At 46.3% G+C, this 25172-nt stretch overlaps 1 protein-coding gene and 1 long non-coding RNA gene across 5 annotated transcripts in view; both read left to right on the forward strand.

Moving 5' to 3' along the window:
- The window catches only part of EFNA5 (ephrin A5), a 283466-nt gene that overhangs the window by 186348 nt on the left and 71946 nt on the right, over positions 1 to 25172 (forward strand). The window lies entirely within an intron of this gene.
- LOC111824914 lies at positions 11603 to 15374 on the forward strand. The gene is made up of 3 exons (XR_002827975.1): positions 11603 to 11811; positions 14469 to 15165; positions 15267 to 15374. It is a non-coding gene; the product is annotated as an uncharacterized LOC111824914 (long non-coding RNA).

Genomic DNA, 25172 nt, shown 5'->3' on the forward strand with positions numbered 1-25172 from the left:
GTTGCTGGTCTACTCTCTGTCTTCAGAGTGAGGATATCTTGGCTAAACCATGGTGGCCAAATGTCTGATTTTTCTTCCAAAATAGATTTAACAAGATTGAAGTCATATTCCCTTTATTAGCCAATATTTGATATCGATAGGCCTGGTGCCTGACTGCAAAGTTGGTGGCCTGGAGATAGGCTCTCCAACACAGTAAAGCCATCCCAGGATGCCGTAGGTGGGAGAATTGCAATGGAGCCATTCCTCTTTGCCAGTGCAGAGGTGCATGGATGCGTGATGACACCTCACTGTATTGTATCAGTTATGCTTGGAGGAAAACTCAACAAGGGTTTCTGATCCTCTGGGAAAGTTTTACATTCAAAAATTGGAAGTCAGACTGTCTGAAATCCTTGAAAACTTTATTCAGGCTATTCTGTGTAGACAAAAATCTGTAAAATATTGATTATGTGGCAAACTCTGAGAAGTGACAGAGAGAGGTTCATTGGCATGGGGTACAAACTTATATGCTACCACAAGCAGGGAGATATCCAAGTGAGAAAATCAGGCCTGGTACATGAACAGGGGGCGTCAGGGTCCTGTAGAAAGGGATGGCTGCTGATCCGTTCTAGCAGAACATGTCCATGAAAGAAGAAGCCAGCGCTTGTAATTTTTCACAAGAAGGCCAAAGTTGGTGCTATATATGGAATCTCTGGATTTCTAAATGTTGGTTCAGATTACTCTGAAACACCGAGCTGGCCAAAACTTCGACATTCGGAGCTGAGATTGGTCCACAGGCCACCAGTTTACAATCAGTCACTTATGGAACTCTACAGCTAAACCATGAAAGTGGTTTATTAACTACGTGGATGTTAAGATAACATGAAAACATCTTATCTAATAAAGAGGGAATATGCAAATTGACCATCACAATGTAATGGTCAAGATGGCTGTGCCCACAGCGGAGGCAGGGATTCTGTAACACAAGATGGCTGCGCCCACAGCGGAGGCCGAGTTCCCATAATGAGCCTTAAGGAGCAACCAGCAGGGGCCTGAGGCTGCGCCCCCTGCCTGGCGGGACTTGACAAGGTGGGGCTGGCTAGGTCTGAGTCCCACCCAATGAGGGTGGGGCTGGCTGGGTCTGGGTCTCACATGATTTTGAGGCGCCGCGTTTGTGTGGGGACTTGACTCTGGGTCCTGCAGCACACCCCAGACTCTGACAGGAGGAAGATTTTCATATATAGTTTACTAATTTTCTTTCATCTCTGACACTTCTATTATAGAGAAAGGGCAAACAGCAATATTAAAATATTTTCTCTAATTAATCCCCTTTTAATGTGCACAAATTTCATGCACCGGGCCACTAGTAGTTGTTAATGAATTAGAACACTGAACCAAAATGTGTTCCAGAGCTAAAAGAGTACATCATGGTATGACATCTATCCCACACCAAATTATAGATGACTAAGCTAACTGGATGTTCAGATCCACTCAGCTTTGAAAATTGGGTCTATCACAGCCACAGTTCCTGACTTTGGGCATAGTTCTGTCAGCCTCTCCAGTGAGCTGTAGTTAACATTAACACACGACAGCATCCCTAGTAATAAAAGAGAGAACAGCCTACGTGTCATTGGTGAAAGACACCCAGCTCTTCTTAATGTATGTATGCAAAACAGAAGTAGTGCAATCGGTGAGAAGCTGGCTGCTGTCATTTTTTGGGGATTTAAGAATGCTATCCAAAAAAGAGGGTGAATAAAAGAAATTCTTTAAAGGCTCAAACTCCACTAACTTTTATAGAGCTAGACTGCTAAAACCCTGGAATGCAGCATGGGGGAATGATGTGGCTTTCTTGAGCTAAGATTTGAGTTGTAGAGTATAAGTACCAGAGGCAAAGTTTCAGTGTCAGCTGTACAAAGGCTACAACTTCAAACAGAGCATGTCCCCGAGCTGGATCGCCATCAGTAACAACATCTTGGAAGAGGGCAGAGTTGTTTGCAGAAAAACAGGGGTCAGGGTCCCTGGAATGAGTGTGAGCAACCCCCGGGAGATAATGCATAGGTGAATGAAGAGTTCAAGCAGGTGCTGGGGTTGGGGGTAGAGGGGGTTCCATTTACAGTGTTGAGATTCCTGCAGGGGCTAAGAATATCAAAGGTTTGTTCAGATATCCTTGAGCCTTTTCATCGGCTTGACATTTGCATCCCTTGGTCCTACCAGCTTTATTTCAGCAGTGAGTGTGCTCAGATGACTGAGCTGGCTCATGTTACTGATTGCTATCTGTTTGTCATTCTAGCCCTCTTACCTCCCACATGAGTTGTACCTTTTTGGTGCAAATAAGCTGCCAGGGCTAGGCTTGCTTGATCTCTGTGCTGCAGATGTCTCTAATTAACTTGATTGAGACAGGTCCGTGGGATCCTGTTGCACAGTCTGACAAGTCCCCCTGTCCTGGGAAGCACTATCCTGTCACTTGATGCATGCTTCTTGCTAATGTCCTTTGGGCAAAGTTTATTAAGAACTAAAGTCTTCAAGTGCCCATGCTTTTAATATGAAAGCTGTGGAGTGATGGTTGCTAATGAGCAACCAGGAATGTGAAAACTATCTCATGTTCTCCTTTAGGTTCTGAGAAAAATATCTCGAGACCTTTACTAACTTCTAGTGTTTTAACATCTAAAATGTTACAGTTTTTGTCATGACTAATACTATTCACATTATTATTTGTAGCAACTGAGAAAAACATGGTCTTAATTTGTTGCAAGCACAGACCTTTAAATGATTCTGTTCTGATAAAAACAGTATTTGGAAGTACTGGTTTTGTTAGTTCCTAAATTTGCAAGATGTCCCATTACTGTAGGTAAAACTAGCTCTGAGCAGGGTGAAAGATTGGCTTTGTTTTTATTTCCTTCAACATCTACATTTATTCTGGAGTAACAAATTATTCAATTACATTTTGTATTTTGCATGTATGGTTTTTTTTCACATGTGTGCATGTGTTTTCTGTGAATAATGATAGGTTTTCCTAGACTTTCCAGAGCTTTTGTATTACCAGTCCAGACTTAGGGCTATTTATTTGGACTCTCTGCAAGGATATCTTATACCAGTTATTTCTAAAATATCCTGACACAGAAGTAACTTATTAAATGTAGAAAGAAACAATAGAGAAATCTTCAACTACATGTTAAGACCTACATGTGTAATATTGTTGACTTTGCTATTCCCTATAGGTATAATGTCAAGCAGTGAAGGAGAGGACTGAATTCTTGGATTTTTAAGTTCTGTTTTCATTGGCTACCATTTACATCTGAACTGATTATCAAATACATTGTTTTGGCACTGTTTGGTAAAAGACATACCGTCATGGATCATCACAATCTGTGGTCCAGCATCACTAAGCAACAATGCCCCGACCATAATTTGCAAGTGATCAACCTATTAGCAGAAGTAGTTCATTATCAGTTATCCAGGCTGTATTATTCAATCAGAGGGTGGATATGTCTATCCTCAAATGACTAGCATGAATTTGTAGGTCATGTCCCCTAAAATGAGGGATAAAGAGATGAGGAAGACATGGTCCTCATCAATGCCCAGGAATATAAAATGGAACTGGGGTCATGCCCCAGGATTACAAAAGATTATCTCTATAAATACATGGTCTCAGTCCTGTTGGATCTCAGAAAAGGAAGAGTTCTTTTTGGGCTAAGAAGGTGGTGGAAGCTTTAAGTGGAGCTTAACCATTGGGAAAAAAAAAGCCCAGTGGAGACCTGAAGGAATTGTAGGCCAAGGGAGAATCAGCAGAGGCCTGAGGCTGGGCGTTCACAGGGCAGGTGAGAAAACCAGGTTGACAGGGCATCCTGAAATTGTGGTTGGATAGGTACAGTGGGGCCAAACCGTGGAAGACATGAAGGACCAAGCATGAATGAATTAGATCTGCTCTTGTAGAACAGGGAGTCATGTGGTTCTTCACCCAGGAAGGCCTGGTGAGTTAGGAGAGGAGAAAGGAAGGAAATAAGAGGGAGCATTTAAGGAGATCATGATGCTAATCCACACGTGTAACAAGGCTCAAAAGAGCCTGTGGTAGTAGAATAGATTCTGATAGCTTTGAGCAGATAGCGAAGCAAAAAATCATCAGACTGGTTAACAGACAAGCTTGTGTTGAAGGAAAGAGACAGGAAAAAAATGATATTTCTCCTGATTTTGTTTTATCATTCTTCTTGTGGACCTCCGTCAGAGAAGGGAATAGAGAAATGAAATTTCAAAAAAGTTCATTTTAATCCATTATTCGCAATGTTAATCTTTGATGAATGAAAGGAGAGAAGGATTTATGGATTGTTGAAGAACTGCTAAAATTGAGGGTTGCTATGGAATTGAGACACTTTAAACTTTCATCTATGCATCATTAGGAGAAAACATTAGCAGCTGACTGATTTTATCAGCTTCTCAGTTTAGTCCTCCAATTTTAATCAAATAAGACTGAGATAGGCATTAATGGTTTATCTGCTATTATACCACTCTCTCTGGTTAGGTCTCACTGCTGACATGCATATGGAAATTGGAGATTAGTCATTTCTGGGGATACACTCCATCAAACTTAGGAGCCAACAATGATGATTGGATGTCATTTGCTTTTGGTCCAGCTTGGAGGCTTAAAAAGGCATCTATGGCTATTCAGACAAGCCTTTTTCAGGACAGGATGGCAGCCTCAGGAACAGCAAGCTTGTGGTCCCAGGACTACCACTGCAGCCATATTTCAGGAGCAAGAGCAGACGGTTAGAGAGGGCCTGCGTTGGCAGCTGGCAGCGGCAGGGTTATCTTCAGCTGTAGGTGTGCTTCAGAGTTGCTGAGAGCCCCTCCTAATGAATTTTAGACCAAGAATCTCATTCTCCTAGAACTATCACTTGAGAATCAGAGTAATTATTTCCTATTGCCCTTTGTGGGAAACGGTTATAATTGCATTACTGTTAACGGTGTTCGCATTAACACTTAATTGTTAATGTCCTCCTAATTTGGAGGAAATCATCACCTCTTCATATTTCATTGCCAGAAAGAATCGCTAAATTCAAAAAGGATCATTTGAAGCTTCCAAATGCAGAAAGGAGAAAAGATGCTAGAATTTCACAGGCAGAATTTGTGGAGCAACTTCTCTTTCAGGTGTGTGTGTGTGTGTGTGTGTGTGTGTGTATGTATGTATGTGTGTGTGTGCGTGTTTGTGTTTACTCTTACTGTATTATACGTCTGCTTCATTTTGAAGTGCAGCCACAATGCACAGCCGATCGCTGGGAAGTAACAGGGATTCCTGTGTGGTATGGAAACAGCTCTGGGTTCATGGTAGGAAAAGGGCAGGAACTTTCCCTCAGAGCTGACATCCTGTTTGAGTGTTGAAAGACACATTAACAAGAAAAGAAAGCGGCCACTGTGGCAAGGTCAGCCAGTCGGCGGTGGGCTGCAGGCCTTGACTTTCAGATGATTGTTAACCTCTTCCTTTACAATATACTGAACTGCCTGTTTATAACCAAGCGATTCCTTGGCTTAGCTCCTCAGCAGGAACTGAAATATTTTGAGAAGTCTAGATTCAGACTTGCCAAAAAATAAAAAAAGACAGAGACAGAAAGAGGAAATTCCAGAATTATATCAATCTTTGAATCTGTTAAGGGGAATGTTGTTTGGGGCATTTGAGGATCTATTTTCATTTGAACGCGGCATGGGCACCTCTGTGACACTGGGTGGGAAAGAGCTTTTTTAGGAGCTGGAAAAGGAATAGCGGGCTGCATGGATGTTTGATTGCGCCGTCTCACAAAGCCTGGCGTTGGGTTCCATGTTATGCTGCTGCTGTCTTGAAATTCTTAATAGTTTTTGAACAGCAGGTCCCACATTTTAACTTTGCAGTGGGCCCTGCAAATTATGTAGTTGGTCCTGCTGAGCACTCATTGGTCGTTGGAGCAGAATGTGGTTTAAATTTTACCAAATGTGCTAGAAGCCAGATTCTCCTCAACCACCCACAAGTAATTAAATTCTGTGCTCTTATCAACACACAAACAGGTTTGACAACTTCTCGGGCTTGTTCCTTTTAAAATGTCATTCAGTTAAGCAGCTGTATTTCCTTAATGCTTACATGATCCCAAATAACCTGTTTGACCTAAATATTTTTTAACTTTCCAGCTGGGTGTTTCTACATCCAATGTAGACTATGGATTCATGTTGAAATAAGGACAGATTAATTAGTTTAGTTTCATACAAGTTTCAATGCATATTTCAACCAAGAGAAGTATTAAAGCTGGTGGAATACCAAAAAATAAAAAAAATGGTGAGGTTTTAACTCTCAAACACCCTGGGGCACATTCCTTCATCTCTAGGGGTGTGATTGTTCAGACCTGGAAGATTTCAAAAGCACCTTCTATGGGAGGTCGCCTGGCACTAGCACAGGGCAGGACTGACCTTTAATGAGTGAGCCCTGCTCCTGGGCTTGTCCCTTATCAGGTGAGGAATGACTTCTCTTTTGCTCTGTGACTCATTAGCTTTATTTCTCATAAACACGCTTCCCTTCCAAGTACAATCTAAAAAGTTCTGTCATTAACAGCAATTTTGTTTTCCCTGCCTAAGGGAGACTGTTTTCAACAAAATATGTGCATTTTGACAACGTGAGTCTTGCCTATTTAAAGCTGTAAGTATAATTTCTTTTTTATTGGGTGCTAAACTAACTTTTTGGCAAAACAAAAGACAGTCAGGATTTCTTCCCTTTCAAAAAAAAAATTGTGATTTCACATTTCTCTGCACATGTTTTCAAGCACATTTTACATAACGTTGCTTTTTTTTTTAACAAAAGAAAGCTATATGGCTTTGTGTGTTATTAGTTCTACAAGGATGTCAGTGATGTTGAGCATTAAATGAAGCGTAAATAGGTCATGGAAAAAAAAGAACAAAGTGCTGTGTTGCATTTGAAAATTTGGATTTAAATGGTTCATTCCTGTAACTATAATGCGAGGATGAATTTACTGGGGGGAAGGGGGGCAAAACCAAGTCCCGAAGCCTGATACTGATGTCAGCACGTATGCATACCTACGTTTGCTACCTGTTCTGGTTATTTGTGATGTGCTGTGCAAAGGGAAGGCCCCAGGCCCTGGGTCACAGAGGCCTTTCCTGCTTCTGCTTGGGAAGGGCAGCCGGACAGCATGTCCATGCCCTACCTCTAGGTCTGCTGCCATCCGTGCTCAGGCCTGGCTTTCCCCACCCACTCTCACTCTTAGATTTTGCTTCTGGGCCATTGAAGCCAAAAGGTAAAGCCACCTTATGAGACCGGGTCTCTCAAACTTGGGTCATCCATGTGCCGCTTTCAAAATTTTTGCTATGGGCATCTATCACATTTGCCAGAATTTATTTAATTAAAAATATATAGACCCTAATATTTTTTTTACCTAACATTTTTTCATGGAAACTTTATATCTCCTAAATATTCTTCTAAATATTCCTTGCCATGAATAGTATTACTTGCCATCACTAAGCAAAGGAGGGTCTGTTCCTGAAGCCTACTTTTTTTTCTTGTTAAGAGTAGAGATTAGCCAGTGTTAGGGGTGAAAGACCTACTAGCACCAAACTGAGACTTTCTCCTTGAGAACTTGAAAGAGGGTTCATAAAGGAATAATTTTCTCATTCTGTGACTCATAGTTGGTTAATGCTATTTCCACAGATCACCTATCGTTCTCACAATCCTGCGAGAAGTGTCGATCATTCACTTTGAAAATATGCCGTATGTGATGAGATTTGATAGATTCTGAGAGGGCCCCTCACTTGTCATGTTGTCTCGATTCCACCATTATAATCATTCCCTTAGACTTATATTTCGATTTTGTTCAGTAATTACCTATTTAAATGTAAATTACTCTGTAACCTCTTAGTAGTCTCCTAAAGATTGGTTTCCCTTATTGAGACGAAATTCCCCCAAAGAAGGACACAGGCTGGAGATTCGGGCTGTGAAAGAATAAAAGACATCAGACAAACATACATTCTTTGCGGTTAACTTAGGGTTGTAGTGTCTTTTTAGGCATTTCTCTCAGCCCGGGACAGGGACAGGCCCTCTCTGTTTCCCCCAACTCTGGCTGCCACACTTTCTACAACACTGGGCTCAAAGGCCAACACCTGTGTGCCCCTCCCTGGTGGCCCACCCAGCTGTCGAAGGCTCTGTGCGTCTTGCTTGTGTCACTCGCCACACTAGTTTACATCATAGCTAGTTTCGAGCTCACCTTATCTCCTCCATCTAGTAGACAGCACATGAGCGGTGAAAGAACAGGAGACCGGACTTCGTTGATGGCGACAGAAAGTAGGAAAGATGAGTGTCACAAAGCAAGTTTCTCTAAGCTGATTTTGCAAGACTAGTCCTCATGCGGCACACCTGGGAAGGGTAGCATTCCATTCACCCAAATTTGGCCTGTGTTCCTGTGCATATAACTCATTAAAACTGGCAGACACTGAGGCCTGCTGAGCTGTGGGAGCGGGGAAGGGAATTCAGAACAGAGAAGCCATTCCTCTCATTTGAGCTCAGGTGCCCAGCTCCACTTGAGTCATCTTTCTCCCAGCCTAGCTGACCGGCTAGCATATGTGGACAGGGAGGATAAAGTATTATCTCTGCAAAGCATAGCAGTGACTCAGCATTAATACCTGCACCTTTGACACAGACTATGGCTTAACAGGATTTACGAGCTGCTTATTGCTTCTAAATCCACAGTGCAACTTGGGTGTCATAGTGGAGTATTGGCAGTGCAAGAGCGAACTGTCGTAGCAAAGGGATGCGTTTCTGAAGCACCTGGGCACCATCTTTGCAATCCTAGTCTCATGAGAAATCCTGTGGGTCAGAAACACCTGGGGTTGAATCCTAGTCCTACAGTTAGCCTTGATGTGAGTTAGTCAGACTCCTGGTGGTCCAGACTTTCTCATGTAAGCTGGAGATGACGGTGAGGTAATGGCTCCTGCTCCAAGTGTTACTGGGTACCCCAGGGAAGGCAGGATGGTTGTAGCACACAGCACACCAGCAGTCATGAAACCTAGTTAGCTCCTCTCTTTATTTTTCTGTGAAGATCTCAGGCTCTGTCTTGCTTGGAGCATGTGTATATCTTTGGGAGTCCCCGCGCCCCCCCCACACACACAAACACACACACTACCTTTACAATGTAAGACTCCATGACAATACATTGAAAATGAAGGAACAGCCTTGGCCCATGCGGCTCACTTGGTTGGGCGTCCTCCCATGCACCGAAAGGTTGTGGACTTAATCCCCAATGGGGATATGCAAGAGGCAGCCAATCTATGTTTCACTCTTACATTGCTGCTTCTTTCTTTTTCTCTCTCCCTCTCTAAAAATCAATAAAAAAAATCTTTAAAAATTAAAATGAGGGAACAAACTAATTGAATAGCCAGAGCTGGAGAGGAGAGTATCATTATTTTTGTTGCCTTTCTGCTGCCGCTATGAGATTGCTTGGGAAGAAAACCTCTTAATTATTTAACTAGCTACTTAGTTGACTCTCAGTTGGGTTGGACTGCAGTTCTCACACGCTGAATGCCATAACTTCATGAGCACCACCCTGGCTTTACTGTCGTTGGCTCAGACTACGAGGCAAGGCCACGCATTTTATGTGTTGTCCTTGGGGTAGCAGTGGAACCTTGGTGTTCTGCCCTATCAGGAGCAGCCCATGACTCCTTTTTTAGGATTCACCTGGCCATCTCAATTATTCTGGTGTATAAGTTGTGACAGAACAAGATCTAGGAAACAAAGAAATTACATTGGGCGGTCATCTAAGGTAATCTTTAGCCATTATCTTTAGAAGCTTAATGGTTGATGTCCACTCCTCCCAAGTATGTAAGAAAAGATGGCCTTGGGAGCAACTTGGAAAGAAGTCAAGGTGAAGTCTGGTGTATTACAAGTCATAATTTGGGTCACATTTGAAAACAAAAAACACCACCACAGTGCTGGTGCTGTTGGTAAGCATTGGCCTAAGGACAGGCAGTGGTTCAGAAACTTGTTTTTCTTTAAAATAATCTCACACAGAATGGCAAGTTTGGGTCGCAGGTGTAAACCCTTAGGCCTTACTTCCTCAGTGAGCTCAGTGCTGGTCTCAAGGACAAAAAAAGAGAAAGAAAAAAAGAAGTGTTGCATTGAAAACAGGTTGGTCTCTCCAGGCAGAGGGACGCTATGAATGCAGTTTCTGTCAGGACCTGGAGCCAGGAGAGAGAGTGGGAAACCAGCTATGGACTTGAGGTGTTTATTTCCCCCTCGCCTCTTCCCTGGCATGATGAATTTTGCTCGTGGATTTGGATTTGCTTCAGAGTTCTTTCCGTGTGATAAGTGAAGGTTAGCTACTTGGGGACTGGTAGTTAATTTGAGCCTGTGGGCAACTCCCCTTTGGCCTGGGATTCCATTTGTAACATTTTGCTCTGTGGGTTTAACTCAACTGTCAGGAGGGCAGGGGCTGAGTTATTAGAGTTCATTGTCGAAAGCTCAGGCAGGAAATGAAACTGTTCACCACCCCAGAGAAAGGCGTTGCGGCAGGGAAGGAGCCCAGGGTCCTCTGTGATACTCTGTTTCTCTGGAAAATTATGTACAGAATTTCTCTCTTTTATCCCCGGAGGACGTGCAGACAATAGATTTGGAAGCAGCATCACCTCTGTGTTTTGCCCCCGCCTTTGCCAGAGCACAGCCTTGCTCTATTCTGTCCTGGGGTAGGAATGGGTTGGACGGACACTGTTTCATGTTCATCAGAAGGCATCCCAGGGCCTGAGGTGTGACAGGGATGATGGAGAGGGTAGGCATAGGCTGAGGACAATAGAGTGGACTGAGCTTGTCTTGGCCCCAGAAATCTCAGTCCTACTTGCTGGCCCTGGGGCTGAATTGAAGCCAGCCAGTCTCCAAGGTTAGGAAGCCAGGCGCAGGGTGTGCCTACGTTATTTCCCTGCCTCCTGTTTAAACCTGGTGAAGTTCTTTTTATCCTTTTTTTTTTTTAAAATATATTTTATTGATTTTTTTTTACAGAGAGGAAGGGAGAGAGATAGAGAGTTAGAAACATCGATGAGAGAGAAACATCGACCAGCCACCTCCTGCACATCTCCCACTGGGGATGTGCCCGCAACCCAGGTACATGCCCTTGACCGGAATCGAACCTGGGACCCCCCAGTCCGCAGGCCGACGCTCTATCCACTGAGCCAAACCGGTTTCGGCTCTTTTTATCCTTTATCTGTAATCATTGCTTCTGGCTCAAAGATTGATATTAAAACTGTCTAAAAGCTCTCTCTCACCCTAACCGGTTTGGCTCAGTGGATAGTGTTAGGTCGGAGAGAGCCCAGGATCGAGCCCAGGATCGAATACATGCAGGCATGTGATGAGACAATGGACTCCCCCTGGAATTTCTCACAGACCTGGGATTTCTCACAGGTCAACTGCCAGACACAGATGGCTCCTTCTCCCTGAATACCTTGCTGACCCCCTGCAGCTGAAGCCTCCTCAACTGAATACCTCAGCTCATGTCCCCGCCCCTCACCCAACCGCAGTATAAAAAAAGCGCCCCCCTCCATGTTGGCGTGAATCCACGTGCCCTGTCTTTGGGGGTACGTGGGTCTCCCGGGGACGCAGAATAAACTTTCCTTTCCTTTCTTTTCTGATTCACTGGACTCTATTTCTTGCGCCGCCTCCTGAGCCACCTAACCTAACATTTGGTGCCTTGAAACCCGGGTGGCGCGAGCACTCCATTTGGCCGTCCCTCCGCGGCTCGGGGTGCCCGCCTCTCCCTCCTCGTGGCTCTGGACCCATCAGGACCTCATTTCTTCAGCTCGGCAACTTTTCCCAATTTGGCAGCATCAGCGGTGAGTCCCGCCCCGCCCCCGTGCCCGTCCCCCGTGGCCACACACCTGCCGGCGTCTCTGTCCGTAAAACGCGGCCGCGTCAGAGGCTGTCCTATCCGGGCCCTTCCAGGAAGGTCCCTTGGACCTCAGGAGATAGTGGAGACGTCCCTAACTCCTTTGGTCTACTCCGTCTGTCCGTGGCGCGAGTCAAATCGCTAGGACGCTAGCTTTTTGGCCCCGCTACTGGCCACGGGGAACGGACCATGGGCAATCAAAATTCCAAATCTGACCCGACCACACCTCTAGGGTGTCGGCTCTCCGATCTGGCTAAACACGGGGCCTGTCCCGGACCTGCGTCCTTTTTCTGTAACGTAGCATGGCCTCAGTCTGAAAACGGGACCCTGACTTTACCGTCGCACCGAGCTCAGTAATTTCTGCCAGCAAACTGGGAAATGTGACCACATCTCTCTCTCTCAGCCTCTCTCTCCATCTCTCCTGCGTCCCCGTCCCTCCCCCAAAGTTCCTTCCGCCATCTCTCCTCGCTCTGTCCGTCCCCCTCCCTCCGGGCTGTCCCTACGCTTCCCCCACCGTGCACCACCGAGCCCGCGGTGTGTGCGGTGCGTGTGGGGGTGGGTTCATGTGCTGTGTGAGTGGCGGCGACGGCACCGCCACCATCCCGCGTTCTCCCAGCCCTCCACGGGAGACCAGACCACCGCGAACTTCCCCCGGCAAAAGCCGCCCATTCTCCTGCCGGCCTTGTGCCCCTGTCCGTCCGCACTCTCCCCTCCTCCCTCCCTGCTGGACTCTCCTCCAGCCACGCCTTCTCCACCGCCTCCTGATCCCGCCTCCCCTCTTCCGCCCGCCCCGCGGCGGCCGGAAACTCAAACTGCCTTTTACAGCCCCATGCCCCTGCACGCCTCCGCGGCCGCCGCGAGCACTGTGCCCCATTCCCGGTTCCACCGCCGCGCGGTCTGTCCGTCTGCCTGCTCTGCCCCCACCGCCGCCGCTAACGCCGTAGCCGCTGCGGGAGCCGGAAACTCAAGTCCCCTGCCGTCCCTCCCCTGCCTGCCTCCCCAGTAGGCACACAGGCGTCCACTGGCTCTACCTTCCTTCTGTCCCTGAGCCTTCGTTCTGCCCCGCCCCTGGGAGGTTGCGACTTTAAACCGCAATTGAGAAGCACCTGGTGTCTTTCTCCGCCAACCCCACTGTGTGCATCAAAGAATTCCAGTGCCTCTCCCACGCCCACCCAGGCCACCTCTCTCGCTCTCTCCCCTTCCCAAAGGAACTGCCGAATGTCCTCCCCCATGACTGCCAGCACTTTAAATTCACAGGTGGCCGGCCAGTTCCCTTTGCAAGAGTTTGCAGCTGGGCTCTCTTCAGCCTTCTCCCCTAGAGCCCAAATCCTGAGAACGTTAGCTCCAGAACAGCCTCTTCCATTTCTGTGCCCATTCTACCCCTGAGGGAAGCAGTGGGGACTGAGGGCATAGTCTGAATCTATGCCCCCACTCTCTAAACCCGACCTTTAAGGTCTTTATTAGTCCTCAAACCCAGGTCCGAGATCAAGTGAAAAATGGCCTTGAAAGTTCTTAATGCCCGTGAGGAGCAGGCACAGTCAGAATGGCAAGCCTGCCTTCCACAGAAGGTGGACCTGCAGACACGCCTTAGTGGCCCTGTGGTTGACAGCAGCCGCCATGGCCCCAAGGGGGCTGTGAGCGGTGGGGTGCAACGAAAGGAACGCCGCTACCGGAGAATGCTTCAAATGCGGAAATGAAGGCCACTGGGCAATGCAGTGCCCCTGGCCCCGAGCTCCGGGCTCCAGCCAAGCCCTGCCCGGCGCGAGGTCAAAGCTGCCCCTGGAAAAGTGGTGGGCCTTCTGCGCCTCAGCGTAGGAGGGCCACCCTTCCAGGCCATGACCCCCACTGGCATGTTGGAACTGGCTGAAGACTGAAGAAGCCCAGCCTCGATGACTCCACCACCCTTCGCCGAGCCTCGGGTCACAATGAAGGTAGTGGGTCACCTTCCCGGTTGACACGGGGGCTACCTTCTCTGTCCTGCCCTCCTTTTAGGGCCCCTTTATCCTTCCAAGATCTCGGACATGGGTATTGACGGCAAATCCACCTGCCCTCTGGCCACCGGACCCCTTCCTTGCCTCCATCAGAGCCCTATAACCCACTCGTTCTTAGTCATGCCTTCATGCCCCGTGCCCCTGTTAGGACGAGCTATCCTCACCATCCTAGCGGCCACTCTGCCCTTCAGCCTCCCCGCTCCAGCCTCCCTGCTCCTTCCATTCCTGGCCCCCTCCCTTTACAGGGACACCGATTCCCCACTGCCATGCGTCCTGTCATGGGGCCCTGTTGTCCCAGACCACAGTCGCCTAGCTCAGTCTGCACCGTGAATGCCTTATCTCTTTATCTCCTCCACACTGTCCCCTCCTCTGAACTGAAAACTGCTCTGATCTCGACCCATCCGCCGCCACCCTTCCCAAAGGAAAAAATGCGGCAGTTTTAAAATCCAAGCGGCTAGAGGCCTGGGAACAGGCTGCACGACCTGCTCCCTCCCTCCCCGCCTTTTCTCCAGCCTCCAGGTCCCTGGCTTCCACTGCTCCTTCCATTTTCCCTTGGATAACAGCGTATTCTAACATTTCCTCCCACTTTCACTGCAATGCCTACCTCTCTCAGGCTCACCGAGTGCCTCCCACCATCCCCGAAGAAGATTCGGCGACACCATCCAGGACCGGATGACCCATCATTCCTCACAGGCTCTTACCTGGCAAGCGACCCTCCAATTTTGCTCAGGTTTTTCATATTTTCAGGGGAAACAGATACGGAATGATGAGGGAGTCATCAATTCTACTGTCTGGGATGGGAAATCCTCTAGTGTCACTCTCTACTTACAAACCCTGGACCTACTCCTACGCCCACACTCATCAACACAACTTTCCATCTACTCTCTAACATCAATCCCTCCTCTACATCCTGCTGGATTCGTCTGTCACTGGCTTGAACCCTCATCATAGCCACTCAATTCCAACCTATTGGACCATCTAACTAAATTCTCTCTAGAAATTCACAGCTCCTGGACCGGACCTCCTGCCCATGGCCTTGACCAGAAGTCCGGGCTACACCAAGGAGCCCCACTTTCCTGAGCCCTTTTGACCCTTCTTGCTCAACCACTGTCTCCTTACTGATCCCCCTCCCCTGGGTACGTATCTCCCATATCTGTCTTTACCCAGGCAATTGCTCCGAGAACACGAGAACAGGTTTCTGCCCAAGCCAGAGCCGACCGACCAGGACTCCCAGGACCCCCAGGACCAGCCCTTCACCCTGGTGACTCAGTCCTCCTTAAGAACCTACATCCACAAGCCTTGGAGCCTAGGTGGACAGGACTTCACACTGTAATCCGCACAGCCCCCACTGTGGCCAAGCTGCTTGGTGACCCCGGCTTAAGAACCTACATCCACAAGCCTTGGAGCCTAGGTGGACAGGACTTCACACTGTAATCCGCACAGCCCCCACTGTGGCCAAGCTGCTTGGTGACCCCGGCTTGACGACCTGTCCTGGCACCGCTTCTCCAGAGACCTGTCCTGGCACCGCCTCTCCAGAGACCTGTCCTGGCACCGCCTCTCCAGAGACCTGTCCTGGCACCGCCTCTCCAGAGACCTGTCCTGGCACCGCCTCTCCAGAGACCTGTCCTGGCACCGCTTCTCCAGAGACCTGTCCTGGCACTGCCTCTCCAGACTCAAGAGGACCCCGGAGCAGCAACACTTCTATAAATGTGATGTATTGGGCCCCACTAACGTCTGCCTTAACCGCCCTCCCCTCCTCCTTCTCCTCCAGGCCCTGAGCAACCTACACACACCCCCACCCTCTTGTGTGGAGGTTCAAGGTCCGTGAAACCTACTACCAGAACGGCAAACAAGTCACCCGGCAGCGAAACCCAGACAGGTCTTTGCTGGCTGCCGTCCCACTCATGACTTCTCCAAGAACCCAAGGGAAAGGTGAACGTCAGCCTCCCGTGGCTGGCATTCCCCTTTGGGAACCCGAAACTCCAGAGCCCACCCTGCCCCCATGGATATGCTACCAGACCAGTAAGCCGGTAACTGGGGGACAAGTCATTTAGAACTGTACCTGAAACCACACTGCATCCAGTCTCACCAAGGCCAGACCAGGTACCTTCTTTTGGTGCAACAGCACCTTAAGCAACTGCACGAACTCCTCTGACCCCGGGCCTTGCTTCGTGGTCACAGTCGTTCCCCAACTAACCTTGTATGGAGAGTTGGAGCTCGCCTGGCTGCTCCCTCCATCCCGCCCCCAGACGCACCGGGCTGCCTTCCTCCCTGTCATGTTAGGGGTGAGTATCGCCGCCTCAATAGGCCTCACTGGGGGGCCCTCGGGAACAGTCTGGTCACTGCTCAGCACTTTAATGACAAGCTCCAGTTAGCCCTGGAGTCTACTACTGTCTCTTTTAGCCTCCCTACAGCAGCAAGTGACATCAGTAGCCCAAGTAGCCCTACAGAACCAGCGCACCTTAGACCTTCTGACTGCAAAAAGAGGAGGAACCTGCATATTCCTTCAGGAAGAATGCTGTTAACTACATCAAGTCCGGAGTAGTGGAGCAAAATGTACAGACCCTGACTAAGCTGAGTGAAGAACTACATGCAGGACACTTCCAGGACAACTCTCCTTCCGGCTGGTTCCAAAGCCCCTTAGCTACCTGGGTCCTATCCATGATAGGGCCCCTGATTCTCATCTGTGTCTTTTTTCTTCTAGCCCCATGCCTCCTCAAGTTCATCTGCTCCCGGATCGCGGAGATGTCACGGGTGACTGTGAATCAGCTCCTGCTCCATCCCTACACTCGGCTCCCCTCCGACCTGCCTCTGCCTAACCCTGGCCTTTAACCACCACCCCCCCTCGTCGTCCCTGTTCAGCTGGAAGCAGTCAGAGAGTCGCCTTCCCTTATCACCAAAAGGCCGGGATGTTAGGTCGGAGAGAGCCCAGGATCGAGCCCAGGATCGAATACATGCAGGCATGTGATGAGACAATGGACTCCCCCTGGAATTTCTCACAGACCTGGGATTTCTCACAGGTCAACTGCCAGACACAGATGGCTCCTTCTCCCTGAATACCTTGCTGACCCCCTGCAGCTGAAGCCTCCTCAACTGAATACCTCAGCTCATGTCCCCGCCCCTCACCCAACCGCAGTATAAAAAAAGCGCCCCCCTCCATGTTGGCGTGAATCCACGTGCCCTGTCTTTGGGGGTACGTGGGTCTCCCGGGGACGCAGAATAAACTTTCCTTTCCTTTCTTTTCTGATTCACTGGACTCTATTTCTTGCGCCGCCTCCTGAGCCACCTAACCTAACAGATAGAGCGTCGGCCTGCGGACTGAAGAGTCCCAGGTTCGATTCCGGTCAAGGGCATGTACTTTGGTTGGGGGCACAACCCCAGTAGGGGGTGTGCAGGAGGCAGCTGATCAATGTTTCTCTCTCATCGATGTTTCTAACTCTCTATCCCTCTCCCTTCCTCTCTGTAAAAAAATCAATAAAATGTATTTTTTTTAAAAGAAAACTGTCTTCTTTAAAAAAATAAAAATAAAATAAATAAAAGCTCTCTCTCCTGAGCTCTAAAATTCTCTCCTTAATGCTTCCAACCCACTTACCTTGCTGCTCTCAGAGTAAACCTTGATCTAATATGAGGTACTAGCTACATGCAAGGTGCTCGCATCAGGGTGCTCAATGCAGATGGGTAGGTGTGACTGTATGCCTTTGAAGTCAGCATTAGTAACTGCAGATCAGCCCCACAAGGAAGCAAAGTGCATAGCTTTTATGAAAAGAGAGGATATGGAAGCATATGAAAGAGTATAGAAAAGGTCAATCTTAATGAATTTTAAATTGATTACAAGAAAATTCTTATAGATACAGCTTCCCCAGATTAATTCAAGTAATAGTTTTAATTTTCTTTGTACCTGAATTTATCACTCCATTGATTATCAAAATTCTCCTAAGCCCTCTAACAGAATTTTATTTGCTCTCTAAAATGTTTGGGTCAATTATTTTTACTAAGTGTCCCAAATCTTATCACTGAATCTCAGAGCTATATAAGTATCTCTGTCTCTCTCTCTCTGTCACACACACACACGTACACACATATATCACAGATGTTCGTTGGGAAAATCTTGGAAGATAGTCCTGAAAACAGCTGGGTGTAATAGCTTTTTAATTCTAATACTGTTTTCATGATTATAAAAGAAATGCATTGTCATTGAAATAAATTAGAAGTATATATTTTTAAATGCACTGATGAAAGTAAACTTTATTCATAATTCCATCTAGAATGTGTGTGAACATGCTCAGAATTGCTTTATATATTATATTGTAATTTGCTTATTTATTTAGCAATATATGCCCACTATTTATTTTAGTAGAGAATGACCAAAACTGAACTTCCTCAAAACCGTTTGAAAATTACTGTGATTATATTTTCAGCAAAATAAAAAGTATGCTGCCTTAGAATTAAAGTATGCCCCTGACCCCCACCCCCTGCTCATTGCAGCACCCTCTCTTCATCCATAAGGAAACCCAGCCCTGGAGAATGTATGCCACATTCCATGTCACACAGAATGGGGACTGGAACCCAGGTCTCCTGCCTCACAGTCAGCTGTGCTTTCTTTTCCGTACAAATCTTTTATGGTATTTTTCTTTCCTTGCATGAATGAACTTCAGGTTCATGAATCTTCCAAATCTCAACACACACAAAAAGTGTGAACCATTCATATAATGGATTTGGGAGTAGAAGAAAGGCTCTGGGAGTAGAGGGAAGAAGAAGGAATCAAACTTAGTTTAGCTGAGGCTCGGAGCTGCTGCTTGCGCAGGTGGCAGTGCTCAGTTATAGGAAGCAGGTATTCTGGGTAATACCCTTCTTCACAGCAAGACACGGCTTATTCGTTGCCAGGTGTTTCCATCTCTAGTCTCACTTCCGATCATCGCAAATATGGGTAGGGATGGTAGTTCCATTGAACTGGTGACTTAAATTCTGGGATTCAAAAATATATTAGCTGAGCATGAAGCTTTCAGTGTTGCTCACAGCCTGTGCTTGGGGCCATTTACCATGGAGCTTTCTGCATTGTGGGTGTTTATTGTGGAGCAAGTTTTTATTTGAAATCAGTTCCTCAATATTGCATCTGTCCCATTTGTTCACTTGATTTCTCAACATAAAATAAAGATTTCATTCCAGAAACTGTTTCTATAAACAAGAGATGCCCTGTTTGTTCTCGTTGGTTTCCGTCTCTCCCTTTCCTCTCTCTTTCTCCCTCTCTGATTCTTTCTCTCTGCACACCCTGCCCCACACATTCTGTCCTCCTTACCTCTTCTGAATTCTCTCAGCTCTTCACTCTTTGCTGTAGAGATGACAAGTGGGTGAGTTTTAGGACTGAGGAGTTCCAGAGTGTGTATGCCTGTGTCAAGATCTCTGCAGAGATCCCAGGGCCTAACCACATACTCTGCAAAAAAGAACCTTCTGAAGAGTTGCAGGAAATAATTGATTAAGAGCTTGCTCTGTGCAGGGCACATTGGAATTTAGTTAATGTGTAGCCTGAAGCAGAAAGTGCCTAGCTGCTTTCAAGGCCCTTTGAAAACCGTACAAATACTTGGTGAGAACTTCAGAACTCAGTTAAGCTGTCTTTGATTCTAAAGATATCCCTAGGGCCAGTGAATAAATTACAGATGCTTAAAAAAAATTTTTTTTACTTAATGCCTATATTAAATAATTGATTTTTTTTATGAACCAATGTGACTAAATAGGTTAATCAAGTTATTGCTGGATTTGCTTAATTTTCCCCAATTTTTTTTTTAGAATGCCTTGTTTAATTCCAGGGTTCTTTGTTATTCTTGTATAAAATTAAACACTTTTGACCTAGAGAAGCAATGCTGCATCTCTAAGCCATGCCGGGTCCATTTATCCAGTTGAGTGGACCTTCCTCCCCTGTACTCCCTTGCCTCCATCACAACCCATAGAAAGGGTCTTTTTCTCTGTATTTAATACCTGGCACAGAGGGCCTCTCTTTAGGGGTGCATTGACTGGTTTCACAAAGATGCTATTTGGGGCTTGAACTCAGTGACTTACTAAGTGGTACCTTTGTACCCTTCAAGAATTCTATTGAATAGCTTTTTCTGTACTTGTAAGCAAGTTCAATCTTCTGTATACTTTGTCCTTGCTTCATCTGAAAATTGTGTAGAACTACGTTGTAATTATGGGTATTTTAGCCCATGCTTTTACTTTCAATCTCTCTCTTCAGAAAATCTTAACCTTCCTTGTTCCATCTTTATTTTTTAAATTTTAAGGTCTCCTCGGACTGGGAATTGGAAGAAACCTTAGGAGTCAGGTAGTCTGACTCCTACCTCTTTCATTTAAACTAGCAGATGGCCAGAATAGGAGCACATTTTAAAGATAGTGGGCTGTTGTGCCTGACGTGACTCCTCTTCCCCACAGCTGCATGACAAATGGAGGATGAATGCATGGTGTCCTTTTGTTTTTCTCACTGAATATCCAAGCATATTTCTAAAGGAAGGGTTAAGGAGACGCTCATTTTATCTTGCTTTAATGACTTAGCTATATTCCTCTGATAACCACAGACACCCATAGGAAGAAGCAGCTTTCCTTGGGGAATTTGAAATTGATTAGCATCTCTGATGAGCCTTCAAGCTTTATGGTAATGTTGGTATCATTTTCTCCTCTTCCTCCTCCTTTTTCTCTCCTTTTGGTTAAGAGGGAGGAAGTAGGTCAGCTTTAAGGCAGTTCCAGCTTTTTCCACATTTTAAATTTCAAGGGTCTGAGTTTGCTCAAGTGTGTGTGTGTGTGTTTTAACCAATAAAGAAACAGCTGATACCTTCTCTTAAGAAGAAACAGCTGATACCTTCTCTTAAGAAGGAGGCTTTACTCAGTCAAGTTTTCGATAAATCAGTTACACTGATAAGCTTGCTGTGTGACAGACTGCAACTGAACCTCATTATTCATACATGTCTGTGTGATGTTACTGTATCCATTTTGCACTCATGGATAGTTCACGGTCCCTTATGAGCAGAAATAGTCAGCAGGCAATAATAGAAGACATGGAGCACAAATGGATGGGGCCCACAATCCTTTGTTCCATGGTGGCGGGTGCATCTTTAAAATTCAATTTTTAGTGTTTTTTAGTTTTGGTCCCATCAACGTGAGGATGGCATCAGCAACATCAAAAAGAAGATACTTTCCAAACCTTTAAAAATCATTCTGCTTTTTATTCTAATACAAAATGTTAAGTTAGGGGAGCAGAGCAGGCCCTTCTTGCCTGCAATTCCTATTGGCCACAGTAGTCATCCTTGTGGCATAGTAGCCTTTCCTGAGTCAAAAGACAACAGGGCCCTGGCTGGTGTGGCTCAGTTGGTTGACTATCATCCCGGGCACTGAAAGACGTCACCAGTTCGATTACCTGTCCGGGCACATGTGCAGGTTGCAGGACCTATCCCCAGTTAGAGATGAGTGCGGGAGGCAACCCATCTATTGTTTCTCTCTCACATCGATGATTCTCTTCCTCTCCCTTCCTCTCTCTCTCTCTAAAAATCAATAAAAGCATATTTTTAAATATATTTTATTGATTTTTTACAGAGAGGAATGGAGAGGGATAGAGAGTTAGAAACATCGATGAGAGAGAACCACTGATCAGCTGCCTTCTGCACACCCCCTACTGGGGATGTGCCCACAACCAAGGTACTTGCCCTTGACTGGAATCGAACCTGGGACCCTCCAGTCTGCAGGCCGACGCTCTATCCACTGAGCCAAACCAGTTAGGGCTAAAAGCATATTTTTTGAAAAAAAAAAGACAGAAAAGCCAAAACTGCACGCAAAAATATTTCCTTGGCAGTGGCTAAACAGTTTCTAAGGACAGGCATTTGCGTTGCATAAAACAGAGTTAAAGGAAGAATATGAAATGGTTAGCACCACCTGTAGCTGCCATGTCAGGCCGGTTCTGGTGTCTGTTAGCAGCTGGAGACGAGAGTTGTGGCCATTAAAACCCTAATAAAGGTCCTTTAGGATCCGTTGTCAGCCAGTGTTGCTTTACGTGAGGTGCCCGCTGTGCTCCCACTGAGGAAGCCGCATAAACTCACCCATCATTCTGGAAGCTCAGAACTTCTGTCTGTCTGTGCAGTGCTTGACACCTCGGTTCTGGCCCCTCTCCTCTACATGCAGGGTCTTCAACCCCTTTACACTCAGACAACTCCGGTTTAGGTTTATAGAAACTGATCAGTTAGTACAGAGTTCCCATAAATCTTCCTTCTCCTACTCACACTTCCCCAAATTCACCGTTGAGTTTTCTGTGGTTGTATGACCTAGGTAAGTTATTTAAGTCATATGGTAAACATATAATTAATAGGGTCAGAGGCCAAGGAAGTGCCTTTATCTCTAAAGACTGTTCTGTCATTTTCTTTCACCTCAATGTGGCAAAAGACGTGTCTTTCAGAGAAGATAGCTTTAGACCAGTGATTTTCAACCGGCGTGCCGCAGCAGGCACATGGTTGGTGTGCAGCAAGAATTGTTAAAACATGCAATACCTACTTAGTCAAATTTCAAAAAATGACAATAGCCAGTACAACAATAGCCTCCCAGTGTGGACGAATCAAAATTATAGCTATATTTTTTATCAGATCGGCAAAAAATATCTTTTTTGGTGTGCCACAGAATTTTCGTAGTTTGGGTGTGCCGTGAAATGAAAAATATTGAAAATCGCTGCTTTAGACCATAACATATCAGCAATAAAAATTAAGCAGGAAAAATCATGGAAATGTTGAATTTAAACACTAAAAGTCTGGGTTGTGGTTTTTTAAAGAGAGTTTTCAAGTAGAATTGAGTGGGTCACTGAGGCTTCCCACTGATAGGTGGACTGGAGGGCCTATAACTGACCCGGGCAAAGAGGAGAGGTGTGGAGCGTTTGACCTGCCAAGAGGGCTCCCCAATGGGAAAGCCGGAGTGAGTGTGGAGGAAAGCAGTGCACCAGGGCCGAGCCACTGCGCAGAGAGTCCAAGTGGACATCTGGGGTCATGCAGATTCTGGTGAACCTTTCTGACTATTTAAGCAGCATTTGTCCTTAAAGAAAATGGATTTAAAAAACCCAAAATTCTTGCAGGGCCATCTTGAGCCAAGGGAAAGCTAGGGCAGCCAGGGAGCCGTGAAGGAAGCCAGAGCGGTGATGGCTCAGCCCCCACCTGAAGCGGCAGTGAGGCCAGACTGATTTGCTGGGACACGCAGCACCGTTTGCTCAAGTAACAGGCAGATACCCGACCACCGGCATGGTTGCAGCAGCACTTGGTTTCAGAACATCTATTCTTAAAAAGGAATGTTTTTCAGCTCTCGAGAGACTTAGCAAGATCTGAAAAGATTTTGCTTCTCTTTGCTGGCTGCTACACACGCCACTCTTTACACCTTTACCTAGATGGAAAGCACTGTAGCCCACTGCTTTGCATGTTCGAACAAGCCTGCCTGGATGGGTGACAGTGTGCGAACAGCTGGCTTCTTCAGGCACTGATTTGCACTGCCCTGTCGTTACCTAAACAGTCATTACTTACTTTTTTGCTTCCTTCAGTGCTTAAGCAAGTTGTAGCATGTTAGACAAGAGATACGTGGGAAATGGCCTCGAGCCCTGGGCTAAAAATATATGTCACACCCTGGTTAGCTTAGGTTAAATTAACTTCAGATTGATATATATGGACACCTCCTTTTAGGCGCTGAAGCACTCACTGGCCACCCCAGAGCTCTTAATTAGCCCTCTCCCTGTGGAATACGGAGCTGCAGCCATTCGCGGGGTCCCTAATTCCTTTTCAATTAAGGGTTCTAAGTTAAAGGGACAGTTAACATCTTTCATTTGTATTATGCCTATCAAAGCTAAAACTGTGCTAATCAAACAGACGTGGAGTATGGAGCATTTCCTAGTCGGTGGATGGCATTTCTCTGCAGGAAACATTCAAAATCAGAAGTTTGGCGGCACCCAATCAGGACGGCTGTGCGCTAAAGTCGTGCTGAGCATACGCTAATGTGAACTGGACCAAAGTGTTAGTTTTACAGATCATTACGAGGCTGGTGCAAAAGAATAATTGACACTGAGTAAAGTGGAGAGCACGATCCATTCCCAGATTGCAGTGATGAGCTTTCACAACAAAGAAACAGACACTTGGGTGTCTTATGTTACATGCCTGTTTGTTGTCCCGGGAGATGGAATCAAGATAGGTGAGAGGCAGAGAGTGAGGAACTTTCCATCCTAATTCGATACAGTGTTTTAAATAATGTATTTGATAAAGGCGGTGCCCACTTCTGATACACACAGAGTATGTTGGGTCTTCCAAGAGTTAGATTTGCAAGGAAAACGCTGGTCAGATTTGAACACCACATATTCATGAGTTTCCTCGGGTGGCTGGTTAGTCATTCCTTATCCCATAAAGAATTTTAAAAATGTGCCAGCTTAAGGAGGTCAGAGGCTACAGCATGGAGGTGTTTAATGCGAATTTTCTCTCTCTCTCACTAATAGACTGTTGACATGGGTCTTTTGTGAATTCCCCGGCTAACTAAATATATTCATGATCTGAGTGAGGGGAGCAGTGGAGACGGCTCAGATTTCAGGATATGAAAGGTTTGGTTTAATTTCAGTCAATCATTTGTTGATGGCACATAGACCAGATGAAATGCATCCTGAAAATGAGCTCTGAGATCTTTGGGCCTGTGTGTATAAATCATCTTGCCTGCCACGACACCACATCCAGCAGACCCCGCTGACACTGACAGGGACCAGATGTGTGAGGCCATGGCGAAGACATTAGGTTTTGACATCAGCTGACTGACAGTTACATTTGGAGGCACCATTTGAGGGTTTGAGATTTTGTCGAGTCCATCAAGTAGATGGAAATCTGCATTAGTGTTATCACATGCCTTTAAACACTTAACTGGAGATAAAACTACCTCTGTCCATGGAATTGAGCTTAAAATAACCTAAATACTTCACTCCCACCGGCTCTCTCATTCTTACTGTCTGATTTTTGTAGCTACTGTGGGAAGAGAGTTTAAAAAGTAAGAACTATGTTTATAAAAGTTATAAAGTATATTGTCCTGGAATATTTTCTGCCTTGTTCCATCTCTGCTCATCTCTAAATATACTAAAAACTAGAGGCTCGATACACGAAATTCATGCATGGGTAGGGTCCTTAGGGCTGGCCGGCGATCTGTGGGGCGACTGGCGGGGCGATGGGGGTGGGGGAAGGCCCCTCACTGGCATCTGCCTTGGCCAGCCTGGGGCCTACAGGCTGGAGGCAGCTCCTGTATCGAGCATCTGCCCCCTGGTGGTCAGTGTGCATCATAGCGACCA

The sequence above is a fragment of the Myotis lucifugus genome, unplaced genomic scaffold (genome assembly GCF_000147115.1).
Source record: "Myotis lucifugus unplaced genomic scaffold, Myoluc2.0 scaffold_0, whole genome shotgun sequence".
In the NCBI taxonomy this organism is placed as follows: domain Eukaryota; kingdom Metazoa; phylum Chordata; class Mammalia; order Chiroptera; family Vespertilionidae; genus Myotis; species Myotis lucifugus.